Raw genomic sequence first — 13,543 nt, 5'->3', positions numbered from 1 at the left:
GGGGTACATGCACCTCAATATTTATAGCAACATTATCAACAAAAGCCAAACTATGGAGAGAGCCCAAATGTCTATCAATTGATGAATGAATAAAGAAGATGAGGTGCATATACACAATGGAAAATTACTCAGCCATCCAAAAATGAAATCTTGCCATTTGCAGTGAGCTAGAGTGTTTTATGCTAAGCAAAACAAGTCAGTCATCGAAAGACAATTATCATATGATCTCACTCATATGTGGAATTTAAGAAACAAAACAGATGAAAATGTGGAAGGGGGGAAAGAAAAAAGAGAGAGGGAAACAAATCATAAGAGACTCTTAATGATTGAAAACAAACTAAAGGATTGCTGGAGAGGAGGTGGGGGAGATGGGCTAGATGGTTGATGGGCATTAAGGTGTGCACTTGCTGTGATGAGCACTGGGTGTTGGATGTAAGTGATGAATCACTGAATTCTACTCCTGAAACCAATATTGCGCTGTTAACTAAATAGAATTTAAATAAAAATTTGAAATAAAAAAAAAAGTTTCCCCAGCCAAAAATATCAAACTTCAGGATTTCATCAACTCTTAGTATGTTTTATAATCTTCAGTTTAAGGGCACCTTATAGATATCTTTCTGTTATTAATTTTTACTTTAATTCATTATGGGCAGAGAACATACTTTATATGATGTAGACTATTTTACAAATATTGAGATTTGTTTAATAGTGCTCAATGTGGTCGTAGTGATTGTTCACGTACTTTTGGAAAGAGTATGTATTATTCTGCTGTTGGGTAGAAATCCTACAAATGTCAATTATATCAGTTGGTTGTTCAATGTCCTATATTCTTAAAAATTTTCTATCTAGTTTTAGCCCACCAGTTAGTGAAGGAAGTATGTTGAAATACCCAATTATAATAGTGGATATGTTCATTTCTCCTTCAGTTCTCTTAGATATTTGCTTGTGTGTTTTGAAGCTTTATGACAGAGATAGACACATTTTTAATTGTTATTCCCTCTTAATTTGTTCATGATTATGAAATACACTATTTTATTGCAGATAATATTTCTTGAAATAAACCTTATCTGATGTTAATATAATTGGATTTGCTTTTTTGTCCAACCTAACAATCTCTGCCTTCCAACTAGATCATTTAAACAATTTGAATTTAACGTGACTTTTTATACAGTTTAATTTAAATCTACCACTTAGATATTTAATTTATATTTTTTGGTTGTTTGTTTTCTTTTACTCTTTTCCTGGTATTTTTTGGAATGAACACTTCTTGTGATTCCATGTTCCATCCACTAATGTCTTTTTAACTATACCTCTTTTTATATTTTTTAGCAATTATTCTTAGAGTTATCATATTCATTTCTAAATTATCACTGTCGACTTTTAAATAATAGAGTGCTTCTTAATGTATAGTATAAAAACCTTGCAATAGAGTATTTCCTCTTTCCATCTTCTGTGTTATTGCTATGGCCATTTTTTTCTTCTATATATTGTAAACACCACAATACACTGTTATTAATCAATGCTTTAGTCAATTATTCTTAAATAGAAAAAACATGAGAAAAATATTTCATATTTACCCACATAATAACATTTCTGACACTTTTCATTTTTTAATGGAGATCCAAATTTTCAACTAATACTAGTTCTTTTACTTCTCTTTCTTATATCATAGATCCTCTGGTACTGAAATCTCTCAACTTTTCCCTTAAAAAAAAAAGTCTTTATTTTCCCTTATTTTTCAAAGACTTTTTCCTAGGTATGAAAATCTAGTTGGACAGGTTTTTACATTTTTTTCTTTTGGTGTGTCTATCCATTGTCTACTACTGTCTATAGATACTAAAAAGAATTCTACTATAATTCTTATATCTGACCTTCTGTACATAATGTCTCTTTCCTCTTGCTGCTTTTAAGATTTTCTCTGGGGATCCCTGGGTGGGTCAGTGGTTTGGTGCCTGCCTTTGGCCCAGGGTGTGATCCTGGAGTCCCGGGATCAAGTCCCATGTCAGGCTTCCAGCATGGAGCCTGCTTCTCCCTCTGCCTGTGTCTCTGCCTCTCTCTCTCTCTCTCATGAATAAATTAAAAAAAAAAGATTTTCTCTGATTATTGATGTTCTGAAATTTAATAACAATATGACTTTGTGTGATCTTTTTTTATGTTTATTTCTTATAGTCACTGAGCTTCTTTTACCATCATATTATTTCTTAATTTCTCATATCTTACCTTTTTTTGAGTAATCAATATTTTTATTATTTTATTTCTCCCATTAGTTTGTTAATTATCATTCTAGTGATTAAAGATTACAATATGCACACTAAATTATTACTGTCTTCTTATTAAACTTATTACTAAACTATGTTACTTATAAAATTAGCATTTTTAACACTTCCCATAATAATGCAAAGAACTTAGAATACTTTAAACTCATTTACTCTCTACTGTCTTTTGTACTGTTGTCGTGTGTATTAATTCTGCATGTATTTTCAACCTCAGAAGATATCTTTATATTATTACTTTATTTTATTGTTTTATACAAGTCAATATATTTACTCACATATTCACCTTTCTGTGACTCTTCCTATCTTTGTGCACTTCTGTGATTTCATTTAAAATCAATTTTTTAACAAAAATCATTTTTCTTCTTCCTGAAAAATGATTTTAAATATTTGTTATTGTGTAGTTTTGCTGGTACTTAATTCTCCAAGTTTTTATTTATATGAAAACATCTTTATTTCCCTTCATTTCTGAATTATATTTTCATTCAATATAGTGTTCTGGGTTGCCAGTCTTCTATTTCAGCACTTTTTAGATGCTACCAAATCATCTTCTGACTTCTGTTATTTTCTGTTGAGAAGCAATCAATTTGTAATTGTTACTTTGAAAATAATGTCTTTTTTTCCCCAGAGACTTTTAAATTATTTTAGCTTCTGCTTTTATTTACAGCAGTTTGACTACATTGTTTTTCAAATGGTTTTCTTTGTATTTAATAATTTTAGGGTTCTTTGAGATTTTTGAATGTGGGCTGATATGTTTCATCAGGTTTTGGAACTTCTCAGTCATGATCTCTTCAAATACTGCTCCTGTCCTATTTCTCTCTCCTCTATTTTTGTAAACCCTATCACAAATGTTAGCCTTTTGGTTTTTTTTTTCTTCTTCTTACTAGATTTTGGTACATATATACACCCTTATACACTCTCTGTATTTTTGGTCTTCTTTTCTCTCTGTGGTTTAATCTGAATTTTCCTTCACTTACCTATTTTCCAGTTCACTAATTCCTTCTTTTGCTTTAATTTTCTATTCAACCTATCTATTGGGTTATTAATCGAAGATACTTTCTTTTTTTTTTTCTAAGATACTTTCTTTTTCAATTGTACTTTCTATTGGATTCTTTAAGATTTCAGTTTCCTATTCTTCAGCCTATATCAGTTTTCTCAAAACTACTAATATCATTAATTTGAGGTCTCCTTCAAATAACTCCAATATCTTAATTGCTTATGGATCCATTTCTATTACTTTATTTATATCTTGTGATTTCCAGTTATTTGATCTCCAGGCATGCCCAGTAATTTTCAACTGAGTAATGAGTAATACCTATGAAAAATTGTAGAAGATCTTGTGGTATTATTTTTCCACAAAATGTTGACTTTTCTTCTGGCAGGCAATTAGAGTAGGAGCATGTAACTGTGATTCAAGGGGCTATTGGGAGAAATCAGGTTGAATTTCAATAGTTTGTGAGGGTTTGTCTGTTTCCAGTTTGCCTTTACTTTTCACATGTAGTTCTTCATGGGTCCCAGCTAAGAGTCGAATGTTTACCATTGCCGCTCATCCTTGGTTGGGATGCGAACTCTCATTTGTATCTCCCCATGATATCAACAAAAGTTTGCGAGGCTATAAACCTCTTTTGTGCATCATTATGTTTGTCGTCTAATCTTTTCAGCTTTGCAATGGCAGCATGTTTCTAGGGGAAAAGCAACAGAAAATGTTAAACTGTCTCATTGCATTTCTTCCTTTTCTGAAAATTTATCCCCTACTCCTTTCCCCCTTCATAGTTCTTTAGTGCCTTCACATTGCTACATTTTAGCATTTGTCTGGGTTTCACTGAGGTTATCAGAGTGAGAGTTGATTTGGTAGAAGCTATTCTGATTCTCAAGTATGTAGATTAATGTAGTTTAAATTTTTTCCACTTCTAAATATCATTTTGATGAAAAAAATATTTAGGTATCAAATAATCATTATATTTCTGCCAAGTAAAATAACAACGTGAGGTAATAGGACACTTATTACTTGACAACCACATTTTTAAAGGATGACTACATTGTGATTATGCTGGAGACCGAGGGATAGGAGGAAAGAAAGAAACCATGAGATCATATTACCAGAAAGATGTTATTTGAAACCAAAGGAAAAGACACTGGAAAACAAGTTCTGCAATGTCAGTGTGGGTGGATGTAGGAGGACGAGAACCATTAATAGCCTATTTATTTTTAGAATATCTTTTTCATTCTAAAAATATTATCATTTATCAGGTAGCACTATGATCTTTCAATGTAATTTGATAAAAGATGTTGATTGAAAGGTGATATTAATTATTCTGTATCTACTGAAATTTTGAAAATAAGATGGCAGAACTAAGTGTCCCCCTTTCCTCAGCTATTAAAAATCCAACTGCATCAGTTAAATTAGAGACAGCATCACATGGTAGCATTTGTGGAAAAGTGTTATTCTGGGCCCAATCTATTGTAAAAGCAGTTATGGAAATGAGCAAATGAGGGAAAAAATTAACAAACACAACTTCCAGACCATTTATTTGGGTTATCAACATCCAGCAAACTATTGACCTGCCCTCACAGAACAAAAAGGCGCAACCACTGGAGAGTGATGTTACAGTTCACCAAACAGGTGAAAGGTGAAGTGTATGAAAGAAATCCAGAAAGAGAGTAGAGGAATGAGAAGGGATCGTAGAGTCACAATATCAAGGTTCAAATTCCTGGTTTTGTCACTTCTTAACTATGTGGTCTTAGTCATGTTGCCTGAGTTTCTGATTTTTTTTGTTTGTAAAATGAGGATCATGATACCCACTTGCAATGCTGTTACACAGGTTAAAAATATCCTAGCAATGGGTACCTGGGTGGCTTAATCGGTTAAGAATCTGCCTTTGGCTCATGTTGTGATCCCTTCCCCCATGCTCTCTCTTGTGCCATCTCTCTCTCAAATAAATAAATAAAATATTTTATCTTTTTTGTATATTTTTATTGGAGTTAGATTTGCCAACATATAGTATAGCACCCAGTGCTCATCCCATTAAGTGCCCCCCTCAGTGTCTGTCACCCAGTCACGCCATCCCCCTGCCCAACTCCCCTCCCACTACCCCCTGTTTGTTTCCCAGAATTAGGAGTCTCTCATGTTTTGTCACCCTCTCTGATTTTTCCCACTCATTTTTCTCTCCTTTCCCCTATAACCTCTCTACCTAGCAAAATGACAGACATAAATAGGGTCTCAGTAAGTCATTGGTATTTTTGTGATCTCTTTCTCAAAATCACCAGGATAATAATGTCTATTTAGTTTACTTATTGTCGTATAATCTTTACGTGCAAGACAATTTGCCTTAGAGGTGCCTTCTGAATGAACTTTCAATTTTTATATTAAAAGAGTTGGGGATCCCTGGGTGGCGCAGCGGTTTAGCGCCTGCCTTTGGCCCAGGACGCGATCCTGGAGACCCGGGATCGAGTCCCACGTCAGGCTCCCGGTGCATGGAGCCTGCTTCTCCCTCTGCCTGTGTCTCTGCCTCTCTCTCTCTCTCTCTCTCTCTCTCTCTGTGTGTGACTATTATAAATAAATAAAAAAAAAATTAAAAAGAGTTGTGCAAAATTTGCAAAAGGTTAGGTGATGATTTCATTAAAAGAGTTCATAATCATTATCCCAGGAGCTATTAGTAATTTCTCATGGAGAAAAGAAACAAATACCATAAGGTCGGGAAAAAAAGGAAATCAAACAAATGCTTTTGTAATTATGATTTGTATTACATTTATCATTTGAATACAATGAGATTTCAATACAGGCTTCCTTGTCCTCAGTGATTGGAAACACAATATTAATTTGTGGCACAATGACCTCAACACTGATCAGTGTACTCTTTCTGTACCACAACTTTGATGATTGTTCATAAACAAGAACATCTACTTCATTGATCTCACCATTGCTGTTCATCACCTTGTTCATGTTCATGTACATGTCCTCAACTTACCGTCTCACTAGGTTGAAGATCCCTGATCCATAATTATAACCACTCTATCTCCCACTTAATTTTCTCACTCCTTCCCCTTCCATTATGAAAGCACTGCAAAACATCCACTTTCTCACTGTGACTCATTCCTCTTTATAGAAAAACTTGCATGCTGTATGTTGTCCTCCCTATGTTCCCTCTGCACTCTTTCTCTCTTAAGCCCACCCCAGCCAATCAGACTTGTGCATACCATTCCTCTCAAATTGTCCTTATCAAAGGCAGCAAATCCAGTAGTCAACACCACATCTCCCCCTCACTCAGCAGCATTTGATGCTGATGATAATTCCCTACTTTTTAAAAAACTTTAATTGGCTACAGGAACACATAATCGTCTACTTTGTCTCAGACTTCACAGGTTGTTACTCCTCTGAAACTCCTCCTCCTCTTCTTCTCCTTTTCTTGATTTTGCAGTCCACTGGGGCAACTTCTCTGACTCCTCTTTATCCACATTCTCTCTCTTGATCATCTTGTCCAGACTGTGGCTTTAAATAGTATCTGCCTATTTCATCAAGTCTGAGATTCTGTGATAGGCTGAATCGTGGCTCTCAAAGATATCCAGGCCCAAATCCTTGGTTTCCATAAATATTACTTTATATGGCAGAAAGGGTTTTGCAAATGTGATTAAGGTTTGAATCTTCATATGGGAAGGTGGATCAGGGTATTCAGGTGGGCCCTAAATGTAATTAATCACTAGTGTCCTCATAGGAGTGAGGCAAAGGGAGATTTGACTACAGAGATAGAAGGTGATGTGATGACAGAGGGAGATGCTATGCTGCTGGCTTTGAAGATGGAGGAGAGGGCCGCAAGCTGATGAATGCAAGGACTGCAGCTCTCAGAGCTGGAAAATGCAAGGAAATGAATTTTCCCCTAGAGTCTCTGAAGGAATGAGGCTTTCATTTCAACCCAGCAAGATCATTGGACTTCTGGCCCTCAGAACTCTACAGAGTAGAAACTTATGTGGTTTTAATCCATCAAGTTGTTTGGTTTGTTTTTAATTTTATTTATTTATTCATGAGAGACACACACAGAGAGACAGAGACTTAGGTAGAGGGAGAAGCAGGCTCCCTGTGGGTAGCCTGATGTGGGACTTGATCCCAGGATTTTGGGATCACAACCTGAGCCAAGGTAGACGCTCAACCACTGAGCCACCCAGGCACCCCAAACCCTCAAGTTTATGACAATTTCCTACAGCAGCCTTAGGGAACTAATGCCGTTACAATTTTTTCTTTGCATTTTAATTTCTTTGAGATCAGGATGCACGTAACAATCATGCACCATGCAGGAGAACTGCTGTCAGCCAGACAGAAGTTGTGACCTAGTTCGAACATTTGGTAGTGCTAAGTATGTTTACATTGTTGTGCAACCAATCTCCAGAGCTCTTTTCATCTTGCAAAACTGAATCTGTGTATTTATTAAACAACAACAACCTGTTCTCTCCTCCCAGCCCCTGGCAACTGCCCCTCTACTTTCTATCTCTATGAACTTGACCTCATGTAAGGGGAATCACACTGTATTTGTCTTCTCATGAGTGGCTTGTTTCACTTAGTATAATATCATCAAGTTTCATCCATGTGGTAGCATGTTCCTAAGTTTCCTTTCTCTTTAAGACTAATAATTCATTGCAGATATACCATATTTTGCTTATAATGTATTTACCACATTTTGTTTGTACATTGGTCTATCAATGGACATTTGGTTTGCTCTCCCTATGGCTTTTCATCATGCTTGGGATAAAATTGGAAGTCCTTATGATGGCTTACAAGGCCCTCTATGATCTGGCCCTTAGCCATCTCCTTGGCCTCATTGCCTATTGAGCTTCTCCTCACTATACTCCAGCCACCCCAGTCTCCATCACACCCATGCTGTTTCCTCTTTTCTCAAGACTCCTCTGTGCATAGACCACATGGCTCCTCCCTCTCTTCCCTAGGGCCCCCCTCAAATGTCCCTTCTGAGAGATGATACCCTGACCACCTCATCTGACACAGTGCTGCTTCTCCCTGCCCTGCCATTGTGTTGTGCTGACTCATGTTCCTCCATACCTCTTACTGCCTGACATTATTTGTGTTTTTATGAGTTTATTTATGGCCTGTCTCCCAACGAGAATAATATACCAAGAGGGCAGGGATTTCGTGTCATTAAATGTTGACTCCTGAGTGCCTAAAATAGGAAATAGCACATACTAGAAATTCAATAAATGTCCTAGCATATTGAATGAAATAAAAGAGATCAGCTTCAGCGATTCATTTTCAGAGTCTTTTAAATTTTTCAATGAAAAGACTTTATTTCTTGGGGTACCTGGGTAGCTCAGTCGGTTAAGCATCTGACTTTTGATTTTAGCTCAGGTCATGATCTCAGGGTCATGAGATCAAGCCCCACAATGGACTTGGCAGTGGGCATAGAGCCTGCTTAAGGTTCTCTCTCTCCCTTTTCCTCTGACCCTTCCCTCCCAAAAAAGACATGACTTAAAAAAAAAAAAAAAAAGACATGACTTATTTCTTAAAAGAGGCTTAAGCTTTCCAAAAAGAAATGCACAAACAGTACAGAGTGTTCCAATATACCCCTTCTAGTTTCCACTGTGATTAACATTTTGCTTTACTGTGATGTGTGTGTTGCAGTTGACAAACAAATATTAATACATTAGTATTAACTAAACTTCATGGCTCACATTAGGGTTCAGTCTTTGTATTATACATTCTATGGATTTTGACAAATGCATAGTGTCATGTATCTACCATTGTGGTATCACACGGAATAGTTTCACTCCCCTAAAATTTTCGTGTTCTCCACCTTTTCACCTCTCTTTCCTTCTCCCCAGCCTCTGACAGTGCCTGGAGTGTTTTAATTTTATATGACTAGGTGACTAGACACTTCCCAGGACAGATATTAGAAGTCCATGTGTGAGTTTTCTGCTGCTCCAACACACTGTCTTCAGGCTGAATGTTCTTGCCTTTCAAAGCTATTAAGGAACCACAACACATTTCTTGGGTTAAAAAAAGAAAGGAAGGAAAAAAAAAAAAAACACTTCACCTAATAATGTTCCATCTTGTTCTCCTTTCTGAAAGATTGGTTGGTTCCTAATTATCACCCAGCTGTGGTCCCAGAGGCTGACGTCTGAAAGCTGTGATGAATAGGGAGACTCACCGGGAAATCATTTCTCACATAGATTCATTTCCTCCTCCTAGGACTCTCCCCACTCCCACTTTTTTTTTCTCATCTTCATTTTCTAACAAGTTGGAGTTATTGAGATTTCTAAATCTGTTTTTATGCAATGTCACTTTAATTAAGAAACAGACACAAGCAAATTGATTTTTCCAGTCAGTTATGGGTGGAAGCTGTGCCTGAAAGTTTCCAAATCAACCAAGGCTCTACTATGGGTATTGGGGGTGGGGGTAGGGAATACGGAGAGCCATCAAAGGCCAGGGTGTCTTTCTGTGGGGATAGAGACAGAGGAACCGCTAAGTGAACGACTTGTCTTTCCTGATAAGGAGAGAGTCTCTATCCTATTTACTACCTGTGAAGATGACTGAAATGTGGCAAGGGGGAATAAGGCTTTGTGGTCTTCAGCTTGGCTCCTGGAGGTTCTTCCTTCCTTTACTCTGATCACTAGCACTGGACCATTTCATTAGCCTTCAGTACGAGGCTCTGTCCCGGGAGAAACTTGCCAGTTATAAAATCACAGCTTTGCTAAATGCAGAGAAGTCTCCTGAGTGCTAAAGAAGAAGACAATGTATTCAAGAGAGGAAATTATTTATGTTCGTTGTATAAATCAAGTTCTTAAGAATGGTTTGTTTCCCCAAATTGCTTGCCATCTCCTCAGCACATAATTCGTTCATTCACACATGTTTTCCATGTGCTCACCCGATGTCAGTGCTCCCTTTTCTTTCCATTTCTTTCTTTCTTCCTCTTCTCCCTTGGTGACATCTTCTCTGTGGCCCCAGGGAGCAACTCCTTGTTCAATCTCCCCTTCATTCCTTACGTAACACTTTTTGCTCCCCTATTAAGTGAGAAGTTCTTTCTTAAAGGCAAGAAGTTCATCTAGTGCTCCACAATCCATAGTTAGGAGCTCTGGAAATTATTGATTGCAAGAATGAGCTTAGATCTTTCAACTAGAGTGTAGCCGGAATCCTGGGTTGGGTGCAAGTCATGGGGACCCTGTGGCCACTCCAGGATGTCTGGAGGATAGGTGGAACCGGGTCACTGCAGGCTGTTTTCATGAGGACAGAGAATCTCTGGGGAAAGAATCAGTACTACAAGACTCTTTCCTGGAAAGCCCTAATCTCTCCTGCCTCCAGGCCTCTCTACACATGCTCCGCACATGTTCTGCCTGAAATTCCTCCTCCACCTCTGTGCCGAGCTAATTTCATTTATGTTACAGAGCTGAGTTTAAATCTCATTTCCTTAGGAAGCCTTTGCTAGCCACCCAGACTGTCAGCTTTCCTCGTCTTCACTCTCAAAGCCTGGGGATTCCTGCATCAGTGCCTAAATCATGCTTAGGTATTGTCCGGTGTCTGTCCTGCTCGCTCGTAAATTTCGTAAGGTCAGGATGTCCCTGTTTTGTTTACTGTTTTACTCCAGAATCTGGCTCAGTTCCTGTGCACAACAGTGACTCAAAAATATTTGTCAAATAAACAAATGAGTATATGCAAATGCTCCACTTCAGTGACTCATAAGCACATCAAACTGAATATGTTACAGGCTGCTGATTCTTTTTCTCAAGTCTGTTCTTCATCTTCCTCATTTTAAAAAACGCATCCATATTTATCCAGTTGCTTAGCCCAGAAACTTGGTGGTTGGTCTTCATTCTTCTTCTCTTTTACCACACCTCCACATTTAACACATCCGCAAATCCTTCCAGAATACCTCTTCCGTTTACTTCTCCAGTGTTACTGTCCTCCTTCAAGTCACCATCATCTCTCACCTGGATGACTGCAAATCACGGCCTGTCTGCTCTGCCTGCTGGCACTCTGTTCCCTTCTACTTGCTATTTAAACTGCTAAATGACTAATTCCCCCACAGAGCAGTCAAGATGATCTTTGCAAAATGTAAAGAAAACTATCGCATTTTTCTGTTCTTTAATGCCTATCCCACTACAACCCACAAACCCAAACATAGCCCGACCATTCCCCTCTGCTCCAATCCCACCTTTTGCTACTCTGCCTCTCTCACTCAGCTCTAGCCATGCTTGCTCCAAGCTTGTTTTAGGTCATTGAATGTACCTTACTTCTTTCTTCCTTATGGTCTTTTCAATTCCCTTTGCCTGGAAAACTCTTCGCTCACCTCCTTGTTTCCTTCTCATCCTTTGGGTTCAAGTTACATGTCATTTCCTGAATGAGGTTTTCTGACAACTTCATCAACTCTTGTTCCTTATTACAATGTCTCAACTATTTCCTTCTTAGCATTTCATATCAATAGCTTTTCATTTATGAATTTGTCATAATGCTTGTTTTGCATGTAATTGTGTACCATAAGCCATGTGCTCAGCATATAATAGAGGTTCAATAAACATTTGTTGACTGAAAGAGCATGAACAAAGCTCAAGGGCAGTGGCATGGGGATAGAGTAGAAGGGCAATTATGAGGAAGATGCAGGATCTGCAATGGCCCAGATATCACTTTCCTCTGCCTTGGCCACCATTAGCCTTGGTGTAGACATCTGCAACAATCAGCCTTCCTGTGGTTCAGTGGAGGCTAACCTCTCACCTAAAGCACAGGAGAGATAGATGCAGCATCACTGAAGGCTAGACATACTGCAGTCCCATCAGGGTCAAGAAGTTTAGTTGTTTGAACCCTTGGGTGGTGCCATATGGAAAGAAATTGGGCCTTGCTAGGACCAATAGGGAAGAATTTCAGGGGGCTAAAGATTCTACAGAGTGAGTGAGGGTAGAGCTAGAAAAAATGCCATTTTGTGAGCACTGTGGCCAATCACATAGAAGTTTTGATTCTTTGAAGCCTTGTCTCTCAATCAGTAATTTATTTGGGGTTTGATTTTTATCTTCAAGACACTTAGCATAAGTAGCATTAATAATCACTGACATTGATAGTGATGGAAGATGAGGTCTCAGGGAGTTGAACAAAACCTCAGTCCCACTGGTAGGAGTGCTTGCAATTTTATGAAGTCACTCTGGAAGTACATTAAAAAGCAGACACAAAAGGTCTTTGAGCCATGTTCCAGCTGCTGTAGAAACCCTTCAGGTATTTATGTCAATGAGTACATTAACAGTCTTAATAGGTCACAGGTGGCTGCATTTTATTTTTTAAAGCATTCTTACAAGGCGATCCAATTTAAGTATACATTCGGGCCAAATTCTCATCCTTTTATGGCTCTGTGGGGACATGAATTCATTAGTGAAAGGCATAGAGTTCTTTAAAAGGAAGAATTGTCTACCAGTTAGTGAGCTGGCCTAAAATATTAGGAACTCTATATCCTGTTTCCACTCCATTTGTTGTCGCATTATTTCCTTCAATGTGAGCTAGTTTTCCTCAGGGCTGATGTTTCTTGTTGTCCTGCCCAATATGGGTTTTACATCAGGAAGGTGAGATCACAGCAAACCAACATGAACTAGTCTTTCTCAATATCCAGCTTCTTCAGGCTTCCTCTCCCTCTGTAAATGAGGCTACATAAACCCAGTTTCAGGCTCACCCATTCCCCAGTGAGATGTTCCAGAACACACCCTGGATCTCTGCACAGCGTCATATGTGCTGCCAGTCCAGCTCTGACCTTCTGCAGAGGCCTTTCTGTCTAGAACTAGTCTCCACCTCTTGGGCCAGTTCTAAGAAATGGATTTCTCCCTCTTCCCTATGCCCAAGTTTCTGCACTGGAAACCTGTTGCTACCATTGTCTCTCTTTATCTAGTTTACTTTTTTTTTTCTTAAAAAATCATTTAGTGGTAAAATATGCCTAACATGAAATTTCCCATTTTAACCATTTTGAAGAGAACAATCCATTCACATTGTAAATTCATTTATATTGTTGTAGAAACATCACTACTATCCTTCTCCAGAACTTGTTCATCATCCCAAACTGAAACTCTGTACCCATGAAACATTAATTCCCCATTCTTCTACTCTTGTGGCCCCTAGTAACCCCCCTTTGACTTTCTGGTCAGTGTCTCTCATACTGAACCTTGCCTCAATCTTGCCTCATCTCTTCATTTCATAGCCACAAGGACTACTCAGAAACTAGAATGTTATTTTTGAACTTTGATATCAGAGATGAATCCTGCTATTTGCTAACAAAATTTTTATATTTTCTGCCTGTGTGGAC

The 13,543-nt window shown here is 38.0% G+C and overlaps 1 protein-coding gene and 1 long non-coding RNA gene across 5 annotated transcripts in view; one reads left to right on the top strand and one right to left on the bottom strand.

The window, feature by feature from the left end:
* The window catches only part of LOC140608125 (uncharacterized), a 49,088-nt gene that overhangs the window by 21,667 nt on the left and 13,878 nt on the right, over positions 1-13,543 (top strand). The gene's annotated exons all lie outside the window — the stretch shown is intronic.
* The window catches only part of LACC1 (laccase domain containing 1), a 181,695-nt gene continuing 171,213 nt past the window's right edge, over positions 3,062-13,543 (bottom strand). For all 4 annotated transcript variants that reach the window (XR_012010115.1, XR_012010116.1, XR_012010112.1 and 1 more), the window contains one exon: positions 3,062-3,955. The gene's annotated coding sequence lies outside the window, so the exon portion shown is untranslated. The remainder of the gene's footprint in view (positions 3,956-13,543) is intronic.

This window comes from Canis lupus, chromosome 17, assembly GCF_048164855.1.
Source record: "Canis lupus baileyi chromosome 17, mCanLup2.hap1, whole genome shotgun sequence".
NCBI classification, from domain to species: domain Eukaryota; kingdom Metazoa; phylum Chordata; class Mammalia; order Carnivora; family Canidae; genus Canis; species Canis lupus.
This window is presented reverse-complemented; position numbering and strand designations above follow the sequence as displayed.